This window comes from Cornus florida, unplaced genomic scaffold, assembly GCF_030987335.1.
Source record: "Cornus florida cultivar Cherokee Brave unplaced genomic scaffold, ASM3098733v1 CherokeeBrave_3.0.0_Hap2_Chr01, whole genome shotgun sequence".
Lineage (NCBI taxonomy): Eukaryota > Viridiplantae > Streptophyta > Magnoliopsida > Cornales > Cornaceae > Cornus > Cornus florida.
In genome coordinates this window covers 79,313,027-79,328,676 of record NW_026775571.1, presented here as the reverse complement: position 1 = coordinate 79,328,676, position 15,650 = coordinate 79,313,027, and the positions used below count along the sequence as shown (strand labels likewise).

The following is a 15,650-nucleotide window of genomic DNA, read 5'->3' as shown; positions in this document are numbered from 1 at the left end:
AATAAAATAAGCTCATCATTTTTTTTTTCAACAATTAGCTCATCATTCAATTAACAAATGCGGAGTACAACAGTAGTATGGGCAATTTAGACAATTTGCTTGAGTGAAAAAAATTACGCAGCGCGACTCCTATCTCCCTTCTTCCTTCTCAAGTGTCTCTCTTTGTTAATTCTTCTTTTTAGTGTTTGTGAATGTTATTTAAATTATTGTTTGTGAATGTTAGTTGATTTAAAAATCTTTTAGTATTTGTGAATTGATTTAAAAAAAAAAAAAAAAAGAAGAAGCCAATTTGCAGAGCAAGAGCGTCTTTTCAGATGACGATCACCTTGCATTGAAGATTGGCCATATCATACAGTGATTCTCCGTGCCTTTCAAATCTATTTCTTATTTTGATTACGGCCTCGAACAAATCGCTACATTCTTTTTCACTCTCTCTATATCTTTCTATGTATATTATCCTCTGTTTCTTCTATTTAATTTAAAAAGAAATTTTAAAAATTATATAACAAATCTAATCTGTTTCTGTTTACGTGGTGTTTTTGATTATTTATTTTATTTGCAGCCAAATAGAAAGTCTATTAAGTAGTACTTGCAATATATATATATATATATATAGATAATACGATAGAATACCATTGCTTTAAAGGTTTATTCCTTTTTGTATTAGTTTTTGCCTTTAACAAGATTTTAAATCAAGTAAAATTAATGTCTATTGTTTGTGTTTTGTTTCCTAATAGAAAAACTAGTACTTGGTTAATTTTCTTGTATTCCAAAAGCTAAAGCAAGTAATGTATATTGTTTTGGTGTTTTTTCATTTATGTTTTTGCTGTAATTTACTCTCTAATTTAATTTAACTGACAGCTGAGAAGAGGGGTTAGGGTCAATGATTATTTGTGACTCAAGGCTGCCTAAAATATATTTTTTTACAAAATATAATATATATATATATTATATTTTGTTGGTGTTAGATAAATCTCTACTTTAAGGTTGAGGTTGAATCCATCCAGCAGGGCATATAAAATAATTTGTCGAAAGTTAACGGATAAGTTAGTTTTGTTAAATTTTAATATATATATTTTTGTCATAAATATTTTACGACATCAAATACCAAAAAATAAAAAAATATTTTCTAAAAGTTAAAGACTAATTAAAAACAACAACAAAAACTATTTTAGGTACTTCCAAATATTTTGTTTCTTTTCTCCAAGTTATATTGTGAAATTAAATATAAAAAATTACCACGGTATTGAGGAGGGAAGTACTAAAAGTGGTGACGGTTGGGAATCGAATGGTTGATGTGGGTGAGGAAAGAGTAGAGGGACAAATGAGAGAGGAAAGAGGAGAGAGGAGGGATTTTTTTGAGGTGATGTGGGTGAGGAAAGAGTATAGGGTATGTTTATCATTTTATTTATGAAAGGATGATAATTGATTTTTATGCTGTTTAATATGTGATAATTAAACTTTGATGAGTAAAGAAAAATATTTCATACAATCAAATATAATTTAAATTTATTTAAATAAACAACAAATTATTTTTGTAATTTCGGTCATTTCAATATTTTTGTAATTTTAATTTTCTCATACATCTTTGAACACTCGGTCCTCATACTACTACTTGGATATTTTTGTAATTTCAATTTTCTCATACTGAACACAGGCCCTCATACTAGAACCTTAACCGTATCGTCATTATAAATTCTGGTGAATTTGCTGCATTTCCATCTTCACTGCGTTTTTCTATTTGTTTGGTATTCTCACTCAAATTAGTTTCCTCCCATATATCATTGTATATACTAATCATTTCACACATCTATAATTGGTCAAGTAATTAACATTTTCTCAATTTCTCAATTTACTAACCAAGTCACTCAGAGCTACCTTTTATATACCTAACTTTCATACAAATAAAATGTTTTTGTGTATTTACAAAAATTTCATACAAATAATATGTTTTTGTGTATTTACAAAAAAATAAAAAAATAAAAAATGTGATCAAAATTATCATGAGATATTTGCCCCTTTGAACATAGTTGGTACCGCTTCATTTTAATTAGCACTTGTAAATATAAGTTATAATTAAGGCCTCTTACAAATAAAATTACTTTAGTTATATATATATATATATATATAGGAAAATGATATAATATTCCGATTTTAATAAAATATAACGTGACTATTTTAAAATTTTAATCTAGACATTATTGCTACTCTTATTTGTTTCCATAAAATAAGTTTATTTATTTTTCCATTTATGGTTGTACCATTATTTTTTTATTTTTTATTATATATATTTTTTTCACATTAAGTTTCATGGTACTCAGGTATAAGAATTCGATTTGTATAAAATTTACAATAAAAATTACAATGTTTTTTTACAATTTTTCAATCCTTTACAAATTTTTTAAAAAAAATCCTCTCTTTTTTGGGGTCATTAGCTTTGATTATTATACCAATTAACAAATTTCTATCGAAGTAATTGATGTATATTAGTGATCAAAGACGTTATTTTATATACAACTATATATAACTAGGGATACACAATCTAATTATATATAGGAGATGTATGAAGTATCTCAAGAGTTCTGTAATACGGTGTATATATATAATAGATACACAATTTGATATACATGGTAATTGAAACTTTAATTGTAAAAATACTAAATTAAAATGAAACCTGATTATAACTTTTTAAATAATTAATTACTTTATATTTTAATATGAGTCCAATTATATTTGACACATAAATAATCACAAAAACTCGATATAGTAGTAAGTTTATATATATATTTGATATGCTTTTAGTAATTAAGATTAGAGAAATGCTATTCAAAGAGTTACTCATGATAATAAGACTCACATCCGACTTTTGGTAAAATTCGGTTTCAAATTGAGTGGTTAAGTGTTGGACTATGCGCTAATAACATTATAGGTTGATAACAGTGGGCTGAAATTAAAATAGATTGTCCTATGACCAATAGAAGAATTTCAATTCTTTATTAATGTGGTGTTGCGGTTTAAAGTTGGTAAAATGTTAATTTTAATAACTAAAAAATTGGGCTGTTACAATCCTTTTATAGCATCCAATAAGAAAGCCATAAACTTTATAGTCAATACGGTTAATAAATTTTAAAATAAAAAAAATATATATATTGAAGGTTTGCAATATACAAATTCTATTTCTCTCTCCATATATGGGAATTGTAACGACCTAAACCCGAGGTCAACTAAAAACGTTAGCGTCATTTCTTATGTCAATACATAATATACGTATCATCTCAAGGTTTATAAATAATAATAATAATAATAATAAAATGAGATCATAACTACAAAATATGTCAAAATAGTCCACTAACCCATCAAAACCCATAGAGGAACGTCATCCGCCACTTTCTTCCCGTAACCTAAAAAATGTTAAAATGATGGGGCGAGCATAAAGCTCAATAAGAAGTGTCTAAGACGCACCTCTTATAACCCCGTTAATCCACATAAGGAATAGAGTAGAAGTAAATGGGATCATGCCTCGAGGAAAACAAATAAAGTAACGATAATAATCAACAAATACATACGCATGTCGTATAACCACCAAATATACAATGTATACCAATGCAATGTCATGTCATGCAATGTCGCTCCCCACTTCCAAAATAATGTTGTTTCAACTTCTAAACCGTTAGTGCGATTCGACCCAAGACACCTCTAAGGCGTCACGAAGGGAGGGTTGGCTAGCTTTCCGCGACCAAATGGTACCTCCATGGCGTCGTCAGGGCCTAGGTAGCTCAACCACACTAGAGTCTCTCTCTAGACCACACTAACACCACGAACCACTATGCGCCTCCTAGGCGTCCGGTTTTCATAAACACTTTTCAAAAACTTTTTCCAAAAATAATTTCATTTGTTTTTAAAACAAACTTTTCCCTTTACTTTCCCAATGGTGATGCATGAATTATGCAATTTTTTTTTAATGCCATGACAATATAGAAATGTCATACATATCATCCACATTATTTAAACATGTTTAAAACATGAATTTTTACACAATATCGCATTCTCATATTTCTAAATCATGACATTTTACATACTTTCAATTCGTAAATCCGGCCAACAATTAAATTCTACACATTCCATCAACGTCATATTCACATTTTGAGAAGAAATTATAAACATTTATTTCCACAACTAATAATCCCAATTTTACATTTACTTCCACAACTAATAATCCCAATTTTATATTTATTTCCATAACTAATAATTCCAATTTTACATAGCAATTGACAAACATTTTACATACAACTTGTTATAATTGAGCATGCTTTTCATCACAACAAATTAATTAAGTTCATAAGCTCAATTAACATACCACATCACTTATCATCATGAACACAGCTAAATACAATTACCATATTCAAAATAACTAAAACTAAGCATATTTATAACCAATTTTAGAAGGAAAAATTCACAAAGAATCAAATAAATTGTGAATTAAAACACTTCTACCTCAAATGAGAGAAAAACCTCCAAGTTATGCCCAAATATATATATATATATATGTAAATGTATATAATGTTATTTTAAAGAAGATATTTTAACTTTTTGTGGAGCCTATTATTATAAAACAATTTTTATGGCCTAAAGGCCATTATACCATCACCAAATTATATATATATATATATATATATATATATATATATATATATCATAAACATTACAGGAATACAGCCTTATTATTATTAGGCTGTTTTGATCTTTATACTCCTATTTAAGATCTTTATACATTTTTTTTATTGACGTTTTTCGGTGAACCCTCCTAGACTAATTTTTTTTTTTTTTTACCGAACTTCCTCCCCAACTATTTGAGGGGTAAAAGAGTGGATATTTAAACAAAAATGCCCTTGAATCCTAAATCGTTCGAGTTTAAAAACTTCAAATCTTAGAAACCGTACATCCAAAAATTTATAAATAGTATATGCACGAAAAACTTATTTAACAAGGACTCCAGAAATATAAGATTTGTGCAATTAGCCACCATATTCAGAGAGAAATAGGTAATCTAAGAATCTGCTGAAACAATCTTATTTTATTTTTTTTAAATAAAATATTCGGGATATTTATAAGAAAATTATTATAATTATTCATTTGCATATGGAACATAACATATAAAAAATTTAACCCCATTTCATGAGATATCATATTGTGTGTCAAGTTATTTTGATTTTCTTGTAGACTCACCATTTAAAAGACAAATCAAAATGAATAATCAATTTTTGTTGGGGCTAAATTTTTTATATCTTATACTCCATACACAAATGAATAATTCTAAAATTTTATTGTAAATATCCTGAGTATTTTACTTTTTAAAATTTAAAATAAAATTATATGGCGGCTTGTTGCACAAATCTTATATTTCTAGAATCCTTGTTTCATAAGTTCTTCGCGTATATATTATTTGCAATTTTTGAATGTAGGGTTTGTGAAATATGAAAATTTGAAGTTCGGACGAATTAGAATTCAAATAAAACAACAATAAAAGTATTTTGGTGCAAATATCAACTCTTTTACCCCTTTGATAGATATGTTTTTCTTTTGGTAAAAATTTAGTCAGGAGGATTTACTGAAAAAAGGCCATAGTGGGGATGGTTTATTATACTTTGCTCTTAATTTTTTGATAGCCGAATAGCGAGTCTTGAACTTAGTAGCAATTACAAAATTAGTATTCCTTTTTATTTTAGTTTATGCTTTTAGGAAAATGTTAAATTAAATAGAAATTAGTCTCTAAAGTTTTGGTGTTTTGATTCATAATAGAATAAAATACTACTTAATGAATTACTAAATAGTTGGGTCAATTTTCTTGTAATCCAAAAGCCAAATGAAAAAAGAAGAAGAAAGAAGAAAAGAAAAAAACGACAGTGTTATTCCATAAATTCCTTTTCATTTCAGTTTTTTCCCCCTATAATTTAATCTAATTTATCTTTGCCAGTGGCCAAATTGTGGATTAGGGATAAATTATATCATTAAGGTCTAATCAAGAATTAAAAAAAAAAAATTCTCATTCATTTTTATATGATGTGAATATAATGAAGCTTAAAGTACAAAGCGATCTTATTTAAGACGAGAAAATGATGGTTACTTATTTAACACCAAATCCAATTTTAGTACCCGATTTCTCAACACGTTCAAACTAGTTGCATCAACATTCACTAATTTCACTACTTCAACAGCATAAAGAGTCTAATTTTTTTAAATTTCCTATATTTCTTTCTTAAAATTTTCCATACAAGGGTTGAAAATTTCTTTTTATATAAAATTTTCCATCCAAATCATTTTCACTTAAAAAGTACTTCTTAATATATATGAATTTTATTTCTTAATACATGAAAGTTCTTTTGAACTCAAAAAGCGAAAAACAGTGTTCCAAACTCAAAAAGTCAAAACAGAATTTGAAAAGTCAATTCAAACGGAGTCAAAGTATAATTTTATTTTTATTATTATTTTTATTATTTATTTATTTATTTTTCTAGTTGGTGAAGCACCGCCAAGTGACTTACTCACTTTAGCAACCTCTTGAGGTTTTGTTGACGCTGAAATCGGCTCCTAAGATCCAATTTAGAATTGGTATAATGCAGGCGTGCCAGAACCAATATTGTGGTTCGAGTGTGAGTTGCCAATGTTAGTCTCTTTAGGAAGGTTGACTATTAGGCGATGCAAGGATAAAGAGAATAGTAAAACTCCTTTTTGAGTTCAAGAATTGCATTAGGATTCGTTTGGTTAGGCGGAAATTAATGATGGAAAGTGAAAGGAAAAGAAAGTGAAGTAAAAGAAAAGAAAATTATGTTTCTATCATGCATTTGGTTAGCATGATTTTTTTATAAAAAATTTGTGGGAAAATGTTGTTTCATTAGTTTGGTTAGCAAGAAAGTGAAAAGAAAATGATTTATATACCAAAATTACCCTCATGAATTCAATACTAAGTAAAATACATCATACAACAAGGATAATAAAAAATATAAATAATTGTTTTATGAATAAAAATATATGTGTGTGCATATATATATATATATATATATATATATATATATATAGTCCTAATTTAAAAAGTCAGAAAATTGTAACTTAATTAGGAGTCTTAATTTAAAGAGTTAAAAAGTTGTAATATAAGTAGGAGTCCTAATTTATCAAAAAGAAGTCACTCTGAGTCTAAAAAGAAGGAAGAGAAATAACTCCAGAGGGTATAATTGGAAACGAATACATGATTATACAACTTTCACGCGAAACTGAAATTTTCGCGTGTTTTATAGAAGAAACATTTTAAGGAAAATTAACCAGTTACGGGAATATTACTTTCCCGAAAATTTTCCCTCTCCCGCTAACCAAACTACCAAATAATTTAAAAATTTTCCGTTTATTTTCCTTTCTAACTAGTTGACGGAAAATTTTGATAGAAAGTGAAAGTGAAAGAAAGTGAAGTGAAAGAAAGGAAAATCAAGTTTCCATATGCATTTGGTTAGCAGGAAATTTTTTGAAGAAAGTTGTGAGAAAATCTTATTTTGATAGTTTGGATTGCATGAAAAGGAAAAGAAAATAATTCCACTTACTGAAAATACTCTTATAATTTTAAATAGTATAAAAATAAATAAATTTGTATTAGAGGAATAGTATTAGTGAAATATGGAATAGAATAGCATGTGATATCATAATACAATTTTTTGCATTCTCGTTTATATAATTGTGTGTATATATATATTTACTTGAATTCTCAATCTTTTATTTTTGAAGGTGAGAAAATAAGCTTGTATTCGTTTTCTATATATGTATATATCTAATTTATGTTAATTTTATTTATTTTTTTGTTAAAAATTAAAAGTCATGGATGGATTATGTTCATAAATTTAATTATTTATTCTAAGATAATGTTTGATGCTATATAGGAATTGTATTTTTTTTTTTTTTTTTATAGATTTCTCTGTAGTATAATATTTCTTACCGCATATAATACTAAAACATTTCCTTGAACAAAAAATAAAAATATTACAAAATAATGATGATACACACCACTAGTAGTAGCTTTCCATTAATACCAAGTCAAAGGCAAATCATTAACCATAATTTTTGACAATGTCTTTAGTAGACTAAGTAGAAAAAAAGGAATTACATGACCAAATCAAAGGTTCCCAAGTGCTTCAAAAGTATTCATTCAAAGTGCTAACTTAGTTCAATCATTAATCAGTGGTAGAGTGACCATTTGGTATCAGTTGTCTAATTAAGAATAAGTATCGCATCTCTGGAGGATAGATTAAAAAGGCTCTTGCTTTAACAGGATCTGCATTCAAGAATTCAAATGAAGTCATTCGGCTACTGAGATCAAGCTCCTCAACATCCATTATAGCCTTATAAAGTTCCGAATAATTTATACAAGGCTTGCTCTTCTCATATGCATCAGCTAATCTTGCCATGTTATTTGAAATTGCACTCATGGTTTCAGCAACATTATCCATGGTTCGCAGTTTCTTTGAATGACGTTTAGATGAGCTTGAAGTTCCTTGGTTATCTTTACATCCAGTTGGTTGGCTACCTAAAAATAAATAAAATAAAATAAAATAAAAATTTGGTTAGTAATATTAATAGAAGATGTACGTGCAAATAATTAAGGTATTTTAAGTATGGGCCAAAACAAAAGAAAATACCACTCATCATGTTACTTGCGTTACCTTGCTCAGTAGCACAATAATTTTCTTCTGCATCACCTAAGTCATCCATGTTAACTTCTTCGTTAAGGTCCACTAATGGTGTATATTCCTCCCCAGTGTCATTCATTGGTTTTGACTTCTTAGCATTTATATCTTTGGCTGAATTAGCCCATTCTCCAGTTGCATAATCATTGCCACAAACTATAGCCAATTCATCAAGTATGTCAATTCTCTTACGTCCTAAACTTTTTGCATCGGGATTCGCCTAATTAATGTTTTCAAACAAAAATATATATACAAAAGAAAAATATCAATATGAATCCATGTATATCTTTAATAAAAAAAAAACTAAAGAAAAATATCAATATAAATCCATGTATATCTTTCAGTGCTTGCTTTTTAAATATTAGTAGCAACTAATTTATCCTTACAATCATGAGAGACACACATTTAAGAAACTGTTTCATACATAATTGTACTATAACTATGGTTTGAAATGTGCACAACACAATTTTTTTAATCTTCCAAACAAAAACCTACTTTTTGCTTTTATATTCAAGCTCAAGATTTTACACAATATACGAAATTGTGAAAGTTTTTTTACGAAACTGTTTAATTGCAACTTTCAAGTATCACATTCAGGTAGACTCTTTTTGGTCACTTTAGGAACAAGAAGACAAAGTTTTGCATATGGAAGCACCCTTTCATGAAACTATGGAAAGATAAGATTCAATAAGTTCTTGTTGAGTTATGCTTAGAATAGTGACTTGCTCATAGTATATTGAAAGTATAAACAGACATATTGCACCTCTTTTCTCCTTTTATTTATTCTCATTTAATTAGTGATGACTAAAGTAAATTGTGTCATATATTGCAATAAATAATTAAATTGAAAATCACTACTATGTTCAAAATAGCATGCTATACAAATAAACAAAGAAATATATTATCAATTAAAACTTTACTTTAAACATCTACATACCGCAACATATGTAGTCTAGACTTCGTCGCTGCATTCCACCATTTTCATCACTAGATTCCAAGCAAATCCACTTTTGCTTAACATTTCCTGAATAAATCTATACTTTTTCTTGATAGTCTTTAAGCGATTAACACAATGCTCTCGATTTAGTGACAAGTGAAATTTTGAATTTAACACTGAACAAGCTGCAGTATAAGCATGATCTTTAAAACCTTTATCTATCTTATAACCCTCGTTAGCTTGATGCACAAGTTCCAAAATAAGAAATTGATCCATCTCTTTTGACCATATTACATTCTTTCCCTTTTTCTTGGCATCTCCAATGTGACAATTAGACCCGTCTTGCTCCATTCCTAATATAAAATGCTCATAATAATATATTCAATAAGCAATAAATTTATGTTGGAAGAAAAATGACTAGAAAACTACAATTAATATAATCAACAATTAAATACTATGATGATAAAATAAAATAAAAAACATATTTACATTCCAATAATAAAATTGTCTAACAATCAGAACCACACAAGTTTTCAACAAAGAAAAAATACACATCAATAAAAATCCTATCAGCGTTTACTACTAAAATCATTCCACATTTCATTCATTATTTGTGTTCGAATCTCTTTCCTTCCCTTCCATCTTCAGCCCTAGTCAATTGATTGTCAAAAGGATCATGAATATGAGCTGATTGAGTGCCAATCTCGTGATCAACATCATTTAAAAGTGGATCATCTGGCATCACTCCTCGAATGTGGTTGTGTATTATACAACAAGCAATTACCAACTTCACTTGATTTTCAAAGCCAAACATTGGTTCATGCACTAGGATACGAAAACGTTTTTTAACACCCTAAAGGCTCGTTCAATTGCGTTCCGTAAAGAAGAATTGCCATGGTTGAACAATTCCTTTGGCGTTCTAGGTACACGACCTCATATTTCATTTAGGTGATATCGTGTACTTCTGAATGGGGTAATATAATGCTCCAATAGAGGAAAGCCTGCATCTACCAAGTAGTATTTACCTATACAAATTACAACACGTAATTTTAGTAAATTATTATAAATTTTAAAAAAGTTCATGAATACTATTAACTTATATATATACCTGGAGGACATGTAAGTTTATGTCCTCTGTGTGTAGCACAATGTAAAATTCTAGAATCGGCTGCTGAACCTTCCCATCCAGCTAACACATAAGTGAATTTTAAATCAAATGTGCATGCTGCTAATACATTTTGTGAGGGCCATTGTTTTCTACCATGGAATCTTGCTACATATTCAATGGGAACTTTCGCGGGGAGATGTGTACCATCAATTGCTCCCACACAATCCTATAATAAGGGAATGACCTGTGAGTTAAAAAAATATGTATTCTTAATTAATAAGTTAATTTCTTTTAGTAAGAGAATACCTTAAAATATGGCGACATTCTGTTGTTGTCACGAATCTCATTAGGCATCTCTGTTCCAAAAGTAGGTTGTTTTAAAAAGTTGTCTTCCATGCCTATGATTGCATCTAAGACTGTATTGAAATGTCGAGATATGGTTTCACCGAATCGCTTAAAATTAAATTTTGCACTACGATTCTTAACATTGTGAGATACAATGTGGAAAAACATTACAAGTTGCTCCTCAATACTACAATGCACAGTGTCTTTCAGCCTCCCGGTTCCTCTATATATATATACAAATCTTTGAAAGGATTCCACATTCATGCGCAATAAGTTATGACAATGTTCATTGGATCGTGTGACATCATTGACAAATTCACGTTGAGTCAAATAAAAATTACGTTGTGACCTCCTATCAAAGTGTGTTAAATAGTATACCCCATGCAAATAAGCTACAATGCCAACAAGCATTGTAACAATGAGATTAAGTTCTTCATCGTGTTCATCATTCATATCCATCTGTCAAGTTTAACAAAATGCGATCATATAAGAACAAATAATTAAAAAAACAAAATTGGCTTACAAGTGATCTAAAATAAGAGATGGCATTTTTGACTTGGTATACACATTTATATTAATATATTACTATGTTCTATATTCATAAGTCTATACATAAAAATGTGTATAAAACAAAATGAATATAAACCTAATTTATAGTAAAATTTAATCTGCATACACTATAATCCCTACAAGTGTATCTTTCCCTGTAAATAATCAATCTATATATGACAATATTGGAAGCTATATTCTAATTAGATGACATATATGAAAATTTAATTTTACAAAATTTGACATCACTAAAAAAAAATACCTCTTGAGCTGTAGCTGAGATCTGGAAGAATATATTGTATCCTACAATTAAAACATAACAAATTATCAGAAACTAAAAATGGAACCCAAAAATAATAGAAGGAAAATATTACAGTAATTTGAAACAACAACTTAAACTAAGCATAAAATTCTATAGGATAGTACTCATCATATCTTTGGCTCATGTCTTGCATTTTCAAGTTTGGAGTAAACTTCAAGTCATGTCACTGTTAAAATGTGGCAAATTCCTCATTTTACCTCAAGAAACCAAATCTATGGTGTATATTACTATCTCATGGGGAGTGACAGTGGTTTTTTGGTAGTATGCATTTCTAAGCTTGATTTGCGATTTAACTGTTTGGTTATCTGAGACGAACATAGTTGCTTATAAAAATTGGAACTCAGTGATGCAATTATGGGAAGATTCAATGTACCGAGGACCTGTTGTTCGAGTGACATGGGAAATACAATGAAAAACTTTAGTTCCAAGGGGTGTTTGGTTATCTGAGATGAACACATTTATTTGCAAAAATTTCACACTAAAAATGAATCCCCAAAGTTATTCTAAACATGATCCAAGAAAAGACACACGTAACAAAAGCACTAAGACCACATCCAGAAAACAGAGAAAGTTTACCAAAAAAATATTTCTCAGCAAAATTGTACTAATTGATCACAGCCTATGCACTAAAAGTCTCCATATCCACTACATATAAATTTAAGTATATGCAATATTTGATGTTTGTCTAATATTTTCGTGCATATATCGATGAGCATGTGTTTCATTTTTTTTACTGATGCAAATTGTCCTACAAATTTGTATGTATTCTTAAAAACGAGAAACATATAACAAAGGAAAAAAAAAAAAAAAAAACAGAGCGTATGTGATAACCCTCAAAATTATACTATATATATTTTTATCAAAATATATATAGGATGGAGAAGAAAATAAGATATAATATTATGAAGAAAAAAGAAAAAATTGACAGGAAGAATAAAAAATACCTCTCTCTGCTTTCAAACTACAAATTGTTCTCTCCTTTCTTCCATGTTCTTTGCTACCCATCACCATTATAGTATTACCTAAAATCCCCTCTTCCTTCTCGGTCCTCATTAAGGCCGACCCAACGAGTTCACGGAACTATACCTTAATCTCAAACTCGTTCTACGATTCAAGCTACTATCACGAGTTAGGGTTCGTTTACAATTCTCACTCTGTGATTCTTAGTGGCGTAGAGAATGGAGGCTTCTCAAGCCTTCGACTTCAAATCTGAACATAAGAAGTCGTTGGGAGTATTTGTAAAGCTAAAGTTTTGGCTTTAGTTGGAATAGAGAGAGAGAGAGGACGTAAATGTATGGGCTGAGATGTGAATGAAATCGAAGTGAGTTTCAAGGCTGGGCGGAGATGTGAAAGTAATCGAAGTGAGTTTCAAGGCCGTTCTAAACTCGATCTCCTCTAGCCGACAGCTCCACCCCCAACCCTAGTTTTCATCTGACGCTTGCTATCAACAGTTATATATATATATATTATGGAAAAAAAAATACCTTAAGAATTCATAGCTTCCAAAAATATATATATGAAAGAAAAATAATTCCATATTTAAAGAAAAAAAATAAATGAATTTTGGATGCAGCATAAAAATAGAAACAATTAAATTAGTAATACATGATTGTATAAACAAACAATTTACAGTATAAGAAACTCACCTATTTACCTTTTTGCAATTTTAGTGAAGAACAACGTTACTTTCCTTTTTAATGAAGTCTGTAATTTAATGAAGAAGAACGAAAGAGAAAACTGATATGGGTATAATAGGAAACTAATGTATTAAAGTGCACAGCTTTTGCGGGAAAGTGAATTTTCGAGTGTTTATGCGCGAAAATTTTTGGGGAAAATTTTTAGATGCGGGAATCCTATTTTCCCCAAAATTTTCACTTTCCCTCTAACCAAACATGTAAAAAATTTAAAAATTTTCCTTTTCTTTTCTTTTTTGGTTATTTCATGCTAACCAAACGAACCCTTAATTAAAAGGACTTTACAATGAATAATTTAAAGTAATAATTGAGAGAATAGAAAGAGGAGAGAAATAGATATAGAAAGAAATATAGAGAGAAGGAGATAGAACCAGATATTGAGAGAGATAGATAGAGATAGAGAAGAAATAGCAAGGACGCTATTCTAGGAAAGGCTTGAGAAAACGAACAAATAAATTAAAAAATTCTGAGGGTGCTGGACCTCTATCACAGCATGCCTCTTTAATTATTTATAGAAAATTACGTAAAACAAACTCCTACACACAAGCACTTTACTTGGATTATAACTCTATCACAACAAACAATAAATTCAAAATAATCTAATCCTATAGATAGTCCAACCAACTATAAGTTTAAAATAAACTAATCCTAAAGATAAACATAAATATTTAACTTACATCAACTAAAAATAAATACTAAAATTATAATCCCTATCCATTAAATAATTCAAATGTTTTAATCTCTTTTGCCTCTGAATATAGATTCTGTAACCTTTTCCACGTGTCAATTTATACCCAAATTGGTTATCATGTCATTAATACAAAATTTACCAAAAAGGGTGTCAATAATGCCCCCCAATTTTAAATGTCTTATCTGCTGTCGGCCGCCCAAGCCAATAAGATATTTGAAATTTAAAGTACATTGGAAGGAAATTTTAAACAAATGTTGCGCTAGTCACTTGGAATCAGATTGCAAATCAACGAACTCCAAAGCTTTATTTCTTCTGAATCACCTCTAAGATGATCTTTATTTCATATTAGCCAAATCTGCCGATTTAGGCTTCTTCCTAGATTTTCAAATAGTTTGCCGCTATTGCCAGCCCATAAACCCGGGAAAGACTTGCCCCCTATGCATTTTCTAACTCCATTAGCAATTCATGATCATGATCGGCAGGGATTAAATTATTGTGAAGCGTCATTTTAGCCGATCTGCCTATTATCTCTATGACATTGTGCCAGGACGGAGTTTTTTTAACCGATTTCCTTTCTGCCGATTTCGCATTCAGCTCCATCGGTAGGACTATATCGGGCCCAAGAGTCCATTTATCGGCAAGCATGACTTTACTATAATCAACAGGAGTCGAGATATGTCGTAGAATAACCTTTGCCGATTCATTCGGTTCAATCGGCAGAACTGTATCATGCCCAAAAGTCCATTGATCTGCAAGCATGATCTCACTATAATCGGCATGCTGAAGTGGATCATATGGATCAACTAACTTTTGTTGGGGGTTTGTAATCACATGCCCCTCGGCAGCCACTGGCTTTTTAGTCAATTTTGTCTTAGCTGATTTTCTTTTAGTCGATTTTGCCTCAGCCGATATTCTTTTAGTCGATTTTGCCTCAGCCGATTTTCTCAACTGAGCTCTAAGTAACCTTTTGAAATTAACATCGGCTAGTCTTTTTTTTTTTTTCTTTTTTTGAAATTGGGCTAAGGACAGCGAGTTAAAACAATTCTTTTAGCTGATAATTGTTTTTGCCGATTATTAGATGTCACAATCAGCAAAAAATTCTGTTACATCGGCCGTTTTGCTTTCAGCCGATTTGTATCTTTCCATTCATGGCAACCATGTTGAATGGGAGCAAGTAGGGTTTGTTCTATCTTTCCGTCTTGATTTACAGGAGCAATCGGCTGATTTACCACCTGCTGATACTCGACTGTTGGAACTTGCCAATAATCAGCAGTTGGT

The 15,650-nt window shown here is 29.7% G+C and overlaps 1 non-coding gene across 1 annotated transcript; it reads left to right on the top strand.

Moving 5' to 3' along the window:
* Window positions 1-294: 294 nt before the first annotated feature.
* Window positions 295-420, top strand: LOC132284493 (small nucleolar RNA snoR86). The gene has a single exon (XR_009472296.1). It is a non-coding gene; the product is annotated as a small nucleolar RNA snoR86 (small nucleolar RNA).
* Window positions 421-15,650: the final 15,230 nt, after the last annotated feature.